The sequence below is a fragment of the Balaenoptera acutorostrata genome, chromosome 4, assembly GCF_949987535.1.
Source record: "Balaenoptera acutorostrata chromosome 4, mBalAcu1.1, whole genome shotgun sequence".
NCBI classification, from domain to species: Eukaryota; Metazoa; Chordata; class Mammalia; order Artiodactyla; family Balaenopteridae; genus Balaenoptera; species Balaenoptera acutorostrata.
In genome coordinates this window covers 83,051,563-83,065,006 of record NC_080067.1, presented here as the reverse complement: position 1 = coordinate 83,065,006, position 13,444 = coordinate 83,051,563, and the positions used below count along the sequence as shown (strand labels likewise).

Sequence of the window (13,444 nt, the reverse complement as noted above, 5' to 3'; positions counted from 1 at the left end):
ATCTTTTAAACATATACATGCTCAGACCCACCCCACAGGAATGTCAAATGGTTACTTTAACAGCTTTATTAAAGTGTACAATTCAGTGTCTTTTAGTATATTCACAATTATGTGCAAATCAACACCACAGTAAATTTTTAAACATTTTCACCACCTCAAAAAGCTATTGCTCCTATTCAGGATATTTCATGTGAATAGACTACGTGTGATCTTCTGTGCCTGGCTTCTTCAACTTAGCACAGTATTTTCAAAGTTCATCCGTGTCGCAGCATATATTAGTACTTTATTCCTTTTTTTGGCTGAATAATATCCCATTGTATGGAGATACTCCATTATATTTATCCACTCATCAAATGATGAACATTTGGGTTCTTTCCACTTTTGGGCTATTATGACTAGTGCTTCCATAAACATTTGTCGACAAGTTTTTATGCAGGCTTATGTTTTCATTTCTCTTGGGTATATACCTATACACTCTGTTTAATCATTTCAGGAGCTGCCAGACTATTTTTCCAAAGTGGCTGCACCATTTTACATTCCTATCAGCAGTATACAAGTGTTGCCAATTTTTCCATATCCTCACCAACACCTGCTATCACAACTTTTTTTTAAACTGAAATACAGCTGATTTACAATACTGTATTAGTTTCAGGTGTAGAGCAAAGTATCACAACCTTTTGATTCTAGCCATTCTAGTGGGATAGATGTCTTTTAACATATTTATTTGCCAACTACATATCCTCCATAAAACATGTCTATTCAGAGTCTTTGCCCATTTTAAAATTGTGTTGTCTTTTTACCACTGGGCTGTAAGAGTTCTTTAGATAGAAGTCCCTGTCAGATACATGACTTGTTAATATTTTCTTCCATTTTATAGGTTGTCTTTTCACTTTCTTGATGGTCAAATCTACTGTTAAAACCCTCTCATGAATTTTGAAGCACCAAAAGTTTTTAATTTTGATGGAATCCAAATTAATCAATTTCTTTTTCTGTTGCTCAATGCTTTTAGTGCCATACTTAGGGATTCTTAACCCTGTTTCCTTCTAAGAGTTTGAGAGTTTTATCTCTTACATCTAGGTTTGTCATCCATTTTGGGTTAATTTTTCTATGTGGTTTGAGGTAAAGGTCCAACTTCATTATTTTGCATGTGGCTACCAGTTGTTCCAGCACTACTGAAAAAACTATTCTTTCTCTATTGTACAGTCTTGACACTCTTGTTGAAAATCAGTCAATCACATATTTATAGTTTTATTTCTCAACTTTCGATTCTATTCCCTTGATCCGTATGTGTATCCTTGTGCCAATTCCACACAATCTTATCCTTTTTGTAATAAGTTTTAAAATCAGGAAGTATGAGTCCTATTTTATTCTTTTTCAAGATTGTTTTGACTCACCTGGATACACTGCTATTCCATGTGAATTTTAGAATCAGTTTGTCAATTCCTACAGAGAAGTCAGCTGGGATTCCAATATGAACTGCACTGAATCTGTAGATCAATTTGGGGAGTATTGCCACCTTAATGTTAAATCTTCCAACCCATGAACACAATTTTTTTTTTTACTTAGATCTTTAATTTCTTTCAACAATGTTTTGTAGTTTTCAGAGTGTTTTACACTTCTTTTGTTAAATTTACTCCTAAGTATTTTTAAATGCTATTGTAAATGGAATTATTTTCTTAATTTCACTTTTGGATTGTTCATGACAAATCTATATAAATACAATCGATTTTTATACATTGATTTTTATATCCTGCAACCTTGCTGAACTGAACTTGTTTATTAATGCTATTTTATTAGTGCATTCTTTAGGATTTTCTACATAGATCATGTCATCTGCCAGAGATAGTTTTGCTTCTTTCAAAACTAGTAACATTTTTTGTTTTAAAGTCTAATTTTTCTGATATTAAGTATAGCCACTCCAGCTTCCTTATGGTTGCTACTTGTTTATCTTTTTCCATCCTTATACTTTCAGTGTATTTGTATCTTTAAACTTAAAGTATGTCTCAGGGAATTCCCTGGCAGTCCAGTGGTTAGGACTCTGCGCTTCCACTGCAGGGGGCACGGGTTCAATCTCCGGTCAGGGAACTAAGATCCCACATGCTGTGACATGGCCAAACATAAACAAATAAATAATGTCTCTTATAGAGAGCATATAGTTGGATTCAGCCTCACAATTTCTGCCTTTTTAATTAGACTGTTTAATCAATTCATATTTAGTGTTATTATTGATATAGTTGGAGCGATGACTGCTTTCCCATTTTTCATTTTCTGTCTCATGTCTTTCATTCCTTTATTACTCTTTTACTGCTTTCTTTTGCATTGATTTTCTAATGAAGCACTTAAATTTCTTTAGTGATTTTTTTCACTGTATTTTTTTAGTTTTTTTCCCCCCAGTAGTTGCTCAAGGGCTTACCACACACTTTCACTTAGAATCAGCTTCAGACTTATACTAGCTTAATTCCAATGAGATATAGAAATGTTATGCTGTATAATTCTATTCCCTTCCCCCCATTTTATCATATTGTTGTTACACATGTTAATGTTACAAATCCAACAACACAGTTATAATTATTACTTTATCATCTACAGTTACTTCCTTAGCTTAAGATAGTTTTGCTCCCACTCACCTCCTGAGCTGTTATTAGCAGATACATTTCAAATACATTACATTTCTATAGGCCCAAGAATACATTACAGCAAGTCCCCTACACACAAATTTTCAAGTTGCAAACTTTCCAAGATGCGAACGTGCGTTCGCATGTCTAATCATGTAAGCTAGTTCATGTGTCTGGTATAAATTGTCACGTGCATGCATCCTCTACAAGTGGTTGTGCTTTTGTATACTTTACTGTACAGTACTGTATACAGTACAGTAGTACAGTATCTTTATTTCAAGCCCAGGATATCCAGAAGCAAGCATAAAAGCAGCAGTGATGTAGCTGGTAGCGCTAAGAAGCGCCAAGCAATAACAATGGAAACAAAAGTGAAAATATTGAGAGAGTGGAGCGACAAGAGGAAGAAAAAGTAACTGAAGAACTGAAGAGATTCACGATGCAGGAAACGGCAAGGGCATTTTCTTTATTTGAGGAGGCACAGTTAGCTTTTGAGGCACGGCACCCAAATGTAGAACAGTACACGAAGGTTGCAGCAGCTGTTCAGAATGCAATCCAGTGCTACAGTGTCACCTATGACAAGAAAACAAAGAGCTACCCAGACATCACTGGGTCGTTTTTTCAAGAGGGAAGAATAGAATTGAATCCAGCAAGGAATCAGAACTTGTGCCATCAACGTCAGGTGTGAGTGAAATTGCAGCTTGCCCTCCTTCTCATATTGCTAATGATCCTTCAACTCTACCATTTCCCATCTCCTCTCCCTCCTCCACTCAGTAACTCTTCTTGCCTGTTCACTCGATGCCAGCCCTGTATGCCAGCTGTGGTATTGTGCTACTGTACTTTTCAAGGTACTGTACTGTAAGATTAAAAATGTTTTCTTTTTTTGTTTTTTTATGTATTATTTGTGTGAAAAGTATTATAAGTCTATTACAGTACAGTACTATATAGCTGATTGTTAGTTGGGTACCTAGGCTAACTTTGTTGGACCGATGAACAAATTGGACTTACGAACATGCTCTTGGAACAGAACTCATTCGTATGTAGGGAACTTACTGTATATACATTATTTTACACAACTGCTTTTTAAATCAGTTTTAAGAAAAAAGGAGAAAAAATATGTGGTTATACACTCTCTTTTAAAATTACATCATTACCTTTACTGGTGCTCTTTGTTCATGTGGATTGAAATTACCATCTGCGGTCACTTGCTTTCAACCTAAAGAACTTCCCTTAGCCATCTTGCAAGGCAAGTCTGCTAGTAACAAAGTCTCTCAGTTTTTGTTATCTGCAAAGTATTTTACCTTCATTTTTAAAGGACAGCTTTGCTGGATATAAAAAAATTGGGGTTAACAGTATTTGTCTCTGAGTACTTGGAATATATTGGGTTGGCCAAAAGGTTCATTGGTTTTTTCCATACGCTGGCTCTAGTAGCGCTTAGTTGTCTTTAACTCCATTCGAAACAATTTTGTTAAGATTATATTGTGACAACTGTCATATCAGCATGCATTAAAAAAAAACTTATCAAAATTGGTGAATTTTTGTGTAGCCATTTTAATACTGAAGATGGAAGAAAAAAAGCAACATTTTCAGCATATTATGCTTTATTATTTCAAGAAAGGTAAAAACGCAACTGAAACGCAAAAAAACGATTTGTGCAGTGTATGGAGAAGGTCCTGTGACTGATCAAACGTGTCAAAAGTGGTTTGTGAAGTTTCATGCTGGAGATTTCTCGCTGGATGATGCTCCACAGTCGGACAGACCAGTTGAAGTTGAGATCAAAACAAGACATTAATTGAGAACAATCAACGTTATACCACATGGGAGACAGCCGACATACTCAAAATATCCAAATCAAGCGTTGAAAATCATTTGCACCAGCTTGGTTGTTAATCGCTTTGATGTTTGGGTTCCAGTAAGTTAAGCGAAGAAAACCTTCTTGACAGTATTTCTGCATGCGATTCTCTACTTAAACATAACGAAAACATACTATTTTAAAACAAATTGTGACAGGTGATGAAAAGTGGATATTTACAATAATGTGGAATGTACGAGATCATGGGGCAAGCGAAATGAACCACCACCAACCACACCAAAGGCCAGTCTTCATCCAAAGAAGCTGATGTTACGTATTATGGTGGGACTGGAAGGGACTCCTCTATTATGAGCTCCTTCCAGAAAACCAAATGATTAATTCCAACAAGTACTGCTCCCAGTTAGACCAACTGAAAGCAGCACTCGATGAAAAGCATCCAGAATTAATTAACAGAAAACTCATAATCTTCCATCAGGATAATGCAAGACCACATGTTTCTTTGATGACCAGGCAAAAACCTTTACAGCTTGGCTGGGAAGTTTTGATTCATCTGCCGTATTCACCAGACATTGCACCTTCGGATTTCCATTTATTTTAGTCTTTACAAAATTGTCTTAGTGGAAAAAATTTCAATCCCTGGAAGACTGTAAAAGGTACCTGGAACAGTTCTTTGCTCAAAAAGGTAAAAAGTTTTAGGAAGATGGAATTATGAAGTTGCCTGAAAAATGGCAGAAGGTAGTGGAACAAAACGGTGCATACGTTGTTCAATAACGCTCTTGGTAAAAATGAAAAATGTGTCCTTTATTTTTACTTAAAAACCGAAGGAACTTTTTGGGCAACCCAATATTATTCTACCACCTTCTGGACTCCATTGCTTCTGATGAGAAGTCAGCTGTAAGTAATCGGCTGTTTTTCTCTTGCTGCTCTGAAGATACTCTCCTTGTCTTTGATTTTCAACATTTTCACACTGATATGTCCATTTGCAGATTTTCTTACATTAATCCTACTTGAAGTTCTTTGGGCTCTTTGGATGTATATGTAGGTCAGTGTTTTTCAATAAATTTGAGAAATTGTCAGCCATTATCTCCTTGAATACTTTTTCCGCTTTTTTTCTCCCCTCTTCTTCTAGTACTCTCATGTATACCATGGTGCACTTAAGGTTGCCCCACATTTCTCTGAGGCTCTTTTCAATTTTATTCATTTTTTTCTCTCCCTTCCTTGGATTTCTATCAATCTATTGGCAAGTTTGCTAATTCATTCTTCCACCAGTTCAAATCTACTATTGAGCCCCTATAACTAACTTTTCATTAGTTATGTTACTTTTCAACTCCAGAATTTCCATTTGCTTCTTCTTTAGAATTTCTGTCTCTTGACTGATAGCCTCTATTTGATATTAGTTGTCATCATACCTTCCTTTACTTCTTTAATGAAGGTTTCCTTCGGTTCTTTGAACATATTCATAATGGGTACTTCAAAGTCTATGTCTGCTAAATCCAGCATCTGTTCTCTCTCACAGGCAGTTTCTGTTGCCTGCTTTTTCCACTGTATTAGCCATACTTTCCTGGGTTTTGTTTTTTGTTTGCACATCTTTTATCTTTTTATTGGGAACTCAACATCTTATATAACACTCTGTGGCAACTCCAGGTATACTCCTCTACCCGTGAGGTTTTGTATTTTTATTTGCTTGTTTGTTTAGTAACTTGTTTTATTTTAAAGAAGTCTACTTTCCCACCCCACCCAGCCCCCTGCAGTGTTAAGCCTCTGATGCTGGTCCTCAGGGGGACATAACCTGGATATGCCCACAGTCATCTTGCCATACAGTAATCTGTCAGGACTCACTTTCCCTGACTACTCCCAGCTATTAACCTCCACTAATTGCCAGTTGATTGCTCTACTGATTTAAACAATGGCTTCAGGCATAAATTGCTCTGCAGAGGAATCCAATCAAATTCAGGCTCCTGAGAAGGAGCAGTTTCAGGTCAGTGTTTGACATTAACTCTGTCCCCAGGAAGGCTCCTTCCAGCTGTCTCTTATCCCAGTTCTTGCTGCAAGCTCAATGGCCTGCAGTTTAGCCTGGATCTTTTTGAATCTACAAATCTCCCAAGTGCCTTTCACCACAATCTCCACTGTTTCTGAAAGTAGCCTTAGGTTTGAACTTCTCCAGCTCTACTGCAAATGAAGTCAGTTCCTTGAGGAAGAGATTAGGAGCTATCTGTTTCATGACTTGCTTCTCACCCCTACCCCCAAGCAAAATCTCTGAACCAGGGCTCTCAAGATGAAGGTGTGGACAACAGCACACTCTTCTGAGTGACAACCCATTTAGCAACTGAGTATTTTGTGGGGGATAGGTAGCAACCTGAGGTCTTCTCAGCTTGTCTCTCCTGACATGGAGCTACCATCTTATAAGACAGGGAAAAGGTGATCTGTTCTCTAGTATGCTCAGCAACTCTGTTACCAAGGTAGAGCCTCTGTTCCACAAGTGGGGACTGGACAGTAGCCCCCTACCTCTCCAACACATTTTCCCAAAACTTAGCCGTAATAGCAGGCAGCTGGGGGCAGGATGAGAAATCCTGATGTCCTGCTTCTCACAGAAAGAAAACCTTTGCTCCAACAGGAAGCTCTGCATTTACTGTATACCCTAGGACCATTTCCAAAGCTCTAAATAGTTGTTTCTTAATAGTTTTCCTCAGTTATACTAGGGAGCAGATCTGCAGAGCTCTTATGCTATCAGACTGGAAGTCAAAGAAACAGTTATTTTTAAGAAGAGGATTCTGATGCAAGCCTGGTTTGAGAATCACTGATTTATACTGTGCTGTATCACATCACCTATTTTACCTGAATCTGTTGAAAAAAAAAAAAAATCTACAGGGCAAGAATTATTATTCTCATCCTTTATAGGTAAGGATTCAGGAGGCTCACAGAGAATTAAGGTTAAATGCGGTCATAAGGATGGGGCCCTAATCCAATAGGACTAGTGTCATTAGCAGAGGAAGAGACACCAGAGATCTCTATCTACACCTACTGCCCCCCGCCCCCACCGCCATGTGCTCAGAGAAAAAGCCATGTGAGGAAACAGAAGGTGGTCATGTGCAGGTCAGGAAGAGAGGCCTCACCGGAAGCCAACCCTGCTGGAACCTTGACCTTGGACTTCAAGCCTCCAGAACCATGAGAAAATGAACTTCTGTTGTTTAAGTCACCCAATCTGTGGTACTTTTTAATGGCAGCTCAAGCAGACTAATACATATACCCAGTGGTATTTTGTCAGATTGGACTGAAAGATTGGTGCAATGCAGATGAGAATCTTCAAATAATTCTGAAGGAATCATAACTAATGGTGCTGAGAAATGACACAGAGAAGAGTTGGATTCCTGAGGCAGGCAGCATTTTGGTTCTGAAATATCACAATATAGCATAACAGCAACAGTGTTGCAACGAAGTTTCAGGTTAAAGGTATAGTAGTATAGTAACAGGGCAAGACCTGGATAAAGTTTAACAAGACCAAAACCAATCAGACTTAAATAATTGGAAGCCTAGATTCAACATGGAGCTGGAAGGGTAAGCAGTTAAGGAAAGGCAATGTTGGGAACATAGTACACATATACAGAGAGACCAAATGATAAAGCAAATGGAGCAAAAGCTAAAATGAACAACTGGGGAATGTGGATGAAAGGTAAACAGGAGGGCTTTGTACATTTCTTCTGTAAGCTTTAAATTATTTCAAAAAATTTTTTAAAGTACAAAAACTCTAGAAGGAAAGAAATGGTCACACAAAAATTAATTATTCACTTGCTTTTTATTAAAGTGATGTAAGAAGCAAGTCCAGAGAAGATGCCTGGCCTTGAAGCCCTATTTTCAAATTTACTTCTTAGCACCAAGATGTAGGGAAGGTACTAAACTTCTGTGAATCTTGGTTTCCCTTATTCGCACTATGGAGATAATACCTTATAAGGTGAAGAGAAGTAACATATGAAAGGATGCTTCCACCGTCTGGCCCATATATAGATCACACCTGATATTTGTGTAGTGAAGAAATGGCTAAAAATAGCTCTAAAGGTTCAAAAAAAGATCTTGTCTGACAAAACTGATCGGGGTGGCTTCATGGAGAAGATGGTGTTTCAGCTAGGTTGTGAGGGATAGATAGAATCATCAGTTGAGGCTAAAAGAGAAAGACCCACGAAACAGGGAAGAGTACAAAATAAAGGCACAGATGTTAGAAAGAACAACTGATGAGAACAGTAGTAAGTCATGTTTGACTAGAGAAACTGTTCTTTAAAAGAGGTAGGTAACAAGAGAAATGCAAAGGCCTCTTGGTTTTCTTTTTCTTTCTTACTTGTTTGGGTAGATTTCGGTATCCAAGAACTCACAAATGACTCCAGCATTCTAACAATTTCTACCTACCATTCATACAGTGCACCTGTGCCTTTGAATTTCAAAACATTTCAAAAAAAAGAAATCCAAACAGTATGAAAGGGTATAAAAAAATGAAATTGTACCTCCCCCATTGTTTCTAAAGGTAACCACCATCAAGTTCTCTGTATATCCTTTCAAGAAGTGGTTATACAAGCACATACACATCCTTTTGGTTATTACTGTATACTGACAGAACAATTCTATACACAGTTCTGCACTTTGCTTCAACTTTCGACAACTTTCCATACCAATGCCTACAAATCTTTATCATTTTTAATACAGTAATTAATTTTTGTAGCATAATAACTAGACCCTACACGTAATTGACAATTAAGCTTGACTTCAATTTTCTGTCACAAATAATGCTGTAACCAATATTCTTTTTCATGTATTTGTACATATTTTGCAATTGTATCCATGAATGAATTCTAAACAGTGGAACCTCAAGGTCAAAAATATGTTCACTTAAAATTCTGATATTGTCAAAGTTCCCTCTAAAATATTGCACCAATGTACCAGTGAATATGAGTGTTAACAGTTCCCCATCACCATCATCACTAACCCACGACTGAATCAAAGTTTTCCATATTTGACAATGTGATATGTGAAAAAAATGCTTCTCATGAACACTGTTTTCATAATACTCTTAGTTATATGCTTTTTTCATTTTCACTCATAAGTTTTTCAGAGGCGTGGTGATGTGATGGCATCATCACTCTGGTGCCTAATGGGATGTTTGCTGTGTATTCCTGTGTTTTAAAATTTTGTTTTTATTTCTAATGCAGTAATTTTGCAGATACACAGTAACATAAAGGTTTTTCAGGGTCCTCAATAAGTGTAAAGTTCTGAGACCAGAAAATGAGAACCCTTGGTCCAGATAATCCTTCCAGTCTTAAGAGGGGGAAAAAAGAAAACCTTTGATATTCAGATAGCATTCAATTCACAGATTAAGGAAACTTCTTTACAATACTGTATCTCCTTGGTCACAAATTAAATACGTATTTCCATTTATCTCTTTTGTTACAATGATAAATGTGATGCTTCCTTCCGTTATATTCTAACTGGCTATTGTTTATAGGAAAATTATTCATTACTATATGTTAATTTTTTAAAGCCAGCCACTGAATTAAATCAGCTACTGAATTCTGTTTCTGATACTTCAGCTGACACTCTTTATACTGGGGGTTTTTCAAAAGGTCATGTTTACTGAGGTATAATTCACATAGAGTAAAATTTGCCATTTAAGTAAATATCACAATTAAGATAGACATTTTCCTCACTACAAAAAACTCTGTCAGGCCCCTTTCTAGTAAATCCACTTGCCCCAATCCCAGGCAATCGGTCCCTATAATTTTGCATTCTCCAGAATGTCAAACAAATGGAGCCATACAACAGGTAGCTTTCTGTGTGTGGCTTCTTTCACTCAGTATTAACTATTTGAGAGTCCTCCATACTGTTGCATTTATCAGTAACTGATTCCTTTCATTGCTGAACTGTATTCTATTGTATTCCACAATTTGTTTATCTATTTAACAGCTGATGGACATCCAGATTGTTTGCAGTTTTGGGTGATTATGAATAAGCTACTATAAACATTCACATATGGCATTTGTTTAGATAAATGATTTCATTTTTCTTGGGTAAAAACCTAAGAGTGAGACTGCTGGGTCATATAGTAAGTACATGTTTAACTTTACAAGAAATTGTCCAACTGTTTTCCAAAGTGGCTGTAACATCATGCATTCCTATCACCAATTTATTATAGCTCCAGTCGTGTCATAGTATTGAGATATATATATATTTTTTAAATCACATCTAAGTACCACCCATCCATATCTATTTTACTGAAGTTTTAAAAACCTGAAATGTGTGTTGAATTAGATCAAATGCCTTTTTGGCAGTTATTAAAATGGTCACTGTTTATCCCCTTTGACATATTAAATATGGTGATATATTAATACACTTAATAGTCAATGATTTTTGACTCTTGGAATAAACACACTTGGTCACAGTGTATCATTCTTTTTAACTCTATCTGTTAGTTATCTTTTTTTTGTTTTACATTATTTTAAATTTTATTTAATTAATATACATTAAAATTGACTCGTTTTGTATACAGTTCTATAAATTTAACACATGTATAAATTTGTTCAGCCATCACCACAATGAAGATACAACTGTTCCATCACCTCAGAAAACTCCCTTGTGATATAATTTTGTAGTCACACTCTCCCCAACCTTTAACTCCCAGCAACCATGGATCTTTTTTCCATCACTACAGCTTTGTCTTTTTGAGATCATCGTACTAATGGAATCAAACAGTATATAACTTTTTAAGACTGACTTCTTTCCCTCAGAAAAATGCCAAGTTGTTTCATGTTAATAATCTATTCCCTTTTATTGCAAAGTAGTTTTCTATTGTAGACTTGGACCTTTTTTTGGATATCATAAGTAGAGAAGATATGAACATTGATGTCCAGGTTGTTGTATGAAGATGAATTATCATAGCCTAAGCAGGAGTGGCATGCCTCAGCCACACGGCAAATATATGTTTTAAATTGATATTTTTTTAAAAACCTGCCAAATTGTTTTCAGATTGTCTATACTCTTTTGCATTTCTACCAGTAATGCATGGGATTTCCAGCCTCTCTGCATCCTCAGCAGCATTTGGTATTTTTATTTTAGCCATTCTAACAGGTTGTATAATGGTATCTTGCGGCTTTAATTTCCATTTCGCTGATGGCTAATGATGATGAACATCTTTTTATGTGCTTATTTGTCACCCATATATTTTCTTTGGTTAAACATTTGTTCAATCCTTTCGCCTACTTTTTGATTGTTTTCTTATTGGTGAGTTTTGAGAGTTCTTATATATTCTGAATATAAGTACATTATGAGATAAGTGATTTTTAAATATTCTTGCAGCCTATAGCTTGCCTCTTCATTCTCTTCATAATATCTTTCACAAATTAAATATTTTAATTTTGATAAAGTCCGATTTATTATTTTTATTTATCTTTTATGCTTTTGGTGTCACATCTGAAAACTCTTTTCTAACTCAGGTCATCAATATTTTCTCCTACATTTTCCTCTAAAAGTTTTACGGCCTTAACATTTTACATGTACATCTACGAGCTATTTTGAATTAATTTTTGTTTAAGGTGTGAGGTTTGGGTCAAGTTTCAGTCTTTTGCATATGCATGTTCAAGTGTATCAACACCATTTTTGTTGTGTTTTTCCCAGCTTTATTCAAATACAATGGACAAATAAAAACTGTACATATTTAAGGTATATAATGTGATGATTTGATATACGTATACATTGTGAAATGATTACCATAATCAAGCTATTTAAATTATCTATAACATCACATAGTCTTCTCTTTTTTGTGGTGTGAACACTTAAAATATATTCTCTTAGAAAACTTCAAATATACAATACGGTATTATTTGTTATAGTGTCCACGATGCACATTAGACCCCCAGAACTTACTCATTTTATAACTGAAAGTACGTACCCTTTCACATCTCAGTTTTCCTCCCCCTCAGTCTCTGGCACCCACCATTCTACTCTTTGCTTCTGTGAGTTCAACTCTTTTATGTTCCACATATAAGTGAGATCATACAGTATTTTTCTCTGTCTGATTTATCACCTACCATAGTGACCTCGAGGTCTATTTATACTGTTAAAAAGGCAGGATTTTCGTATTTCTATGGCTGAATAATACTCTATTTTACATTTATGCCACATTTTCTTTACCCTTCCATCCATCTATAGACACTTAGATTATTTCCTTGTCTTTGTTATATCGTGAATAATGTTGCAATGACATGGGAGTGCAACTCTCTCTATGAGATAACTGATTTCCTTTGGATATACGGCCAAAAGTGGAAGAGCTGTATCATACAGCAGTTCTAATTTTAATTATTTGACAAAAGTTCATACTGTTTTCCATAGTAAGCTGCACTAATTAACATTCCCACCAACAGTACAAGAGAGATCCCTTTTCTTCATATCTTTGTCAGCACTTATTATCTTCTGTCTTTTTGATAAAAGATCTGTGGGCTTCTCAGATATGGCCTTTATTATGTTAACATACATTCCTACTACACCTAATTTGTTGAGAGTTTTTATCATGAAAGGATGTTGAATTTTTGTCAGATGCTTTTTCTGCATCTATTGAGATGATCATGACATTTATCCTTCGTTCTGTTCATGTAGTGTATCACATTTATTGATTTGAATGTTGAGCCATCCTTGTACCCCAAGGATAAATCCCACTTGCCTCATTGCGTATGACTTTTTTTTTTTCTAACATCTTTATTGGAATATAATTGCTTTACAATGGTGTGTTAGTTTCTGCTTTATAACAAAGTGAATCAGCTATACATATACATATATCCGAATATCTCTTCCCTCTTGCAGTCTCCCTCCCTCCCACCCTCCCTTTCCCAACCCTCTAGGTGGTCACAAAGCAGGGAGCTGATCTCCCTGTGCTATGCGGCTGCTTCCCATTAGCTATCTATTTTACATTTGGTAGTGTATGTATGTCCATGCCACTCTCTCTCACTTTGTCCCAGCTTACCCTTCCCCCTCCCCGTATCCTCAA

General features: G+C 36.1%; 1 protein-coding gene across 1 annotated transcript in view; it reads right to left on the bottom strand.

Annotated features, from left to right (window-relative positions):
* The window catches only part of KPNA1 (karyopherin subunit alpha 1), a 74,856-nt gene that overhangs the window by 49,348 nt on the left and 12,064 nt on the right, over nt 1-13,444 (bottom strand). The window lies entirely within an intron of this gene.